General features: G+C 43.3%; 1 pseudogene; it reads right to left on the reverse strand.

Moving 5' to 3' along the window:
- Nucleotides 1-326: 326 nt before the first annotated feature.
- On the reverse strand, nucleotides 327-1,118 carry LOC105506810 (annotated as a pseudogene).
- Nucleotides 1,119-1,528: the final 410 nt, after the last annotated feature.

The following is a 1,528-nucleotide window of genomic DNA, read 5'->3' on the forward strand; positions in this document are numbered from 1 at the left end:
CCAAAATGTCTGATTTAGGGAAGCATTTCATTTTATAGCAAAAGTTTTTCCATCTACAGTTACCATCTGCAATGGAATTTACATTATGGTGCTGACAAAAACCTCCTGGTTCCCTTTGAACAATGTGCAATAAATTCATTATGTCAACCCTATGGTAAGTCAAACAGGTATCAAAAAACATGGAACAATTACACATAGTTCAGTAAAGTATAATACTAGTATTTCTAATGTAAACATTAAGCAGTGAAATAAAACATATCAGCTATAGTTGACTTGGTTTCAGGAAAACCACATTTGAAAATTACATTATCTTCCTCATGTCATCCTCATGACAAGATTTTGTGGGCCACCATGCTGTGAGCTGTGTGGATGTAGCAGTAAATGAACGAAGGCAAACTTCCTCGCATTGGTCATGAACTGGGGTCCCCACTCTTCCCATCTTCCAGGTACAACCAGATCTTTGCATAAATCATAGATCAAATGAACAAGAAAATTCAACAGTTGCAGAAATGTCACTAACTGTGCTTCATCTGATCACTGGATGAATTTTGTCCTGGATAGCTTTCTGAGGCTTTTCTCTGGGTTCGCTGTCCTCCTTTCTCTGGGTGCACTGTCGTCTTTTCTCTGGCTTCACTGTCATCTTTTCTCTGGGGTACCTGTCCTTTCTCTGGGTGCGCTGTCTGTTCTTTGGGTGCACCGTCGTCTTTTGCAGTTTTGCCACATTCAGTATCAAAGTGCCTTCCTTCAAGGACATCATGACTTTCAATATTCGCAATGACTGTGGCCCGTTTATGAACTGAACATTTGTATAGCCAATCCTTTGGTTGTTCGAGCACATTGTTTAGGTATTGTATGAGCACAGGATCAGTAGTTACAAGCAAGGTGAGTCTGTACTCTGCACTCCAGTGAAGGCTTCAGATGAGTATGTGCTGTGCTGAAATAAAATGCTGTTAATACCAAATGGGAAGAACTCAGACAGGATTCCATGCTCCTGCCAGGGTGATTCTCTGCTCCCGGGAGAGCTGTATCGCCTCAGCCAGGCCCACAGACCAAGGTACATGGGCTTCCACTTGGCCCACCAAGAGCGCAGCCGCTCCCCCCGGCCCCTCCCACAGCATCTGCCCACCACGACTTCCTAGAACCTAGTTCTTCCACCTCGCTGAAACTTTGTACCCTTTGACTAGCATTTCTTCATTTGCCACCCCCACCCCCTTCCTCAGCCTCTGGTAACCAACATTCTACTCTCTACTTCAATGAATTTAACATTTTTAGATTACACGTACAAGGGAAGCCCTGTGATATTTATTTTTCTGCCCCGGCTTACTTCACTTGGCATAATGTGTTCCAGGTTTACCCATGTTGTCACAAATGACAGGGTGTCCTTCTTTATTAAAGGCTGAATAGTATTTCATTGTAGATATACACTAGCCTTTCTTTATCCACTCATCTGTGGTTGGACACTTCGGTTGCTTCTGTATCTTATGGGAAATAATGATGCCAGGAACATGGGGGTGCAGACATCTCTGAC

This window comes from Colobus angolensis, unplaced genomic scaffold (genome assembly GCF_000951035.1).
Source record: "Colobus angolensis palliatus isolate OR3802 unplaced genomic scaffold, Cang.pa_1.0 Scaffold14, whole genome shotgun sequence".
Lineage (NCBI taxonomy): Eukaryota > Metazoa > Chordata > Mammalia > Primates > Cercopithecidae > Colobus > Colobus angolensis.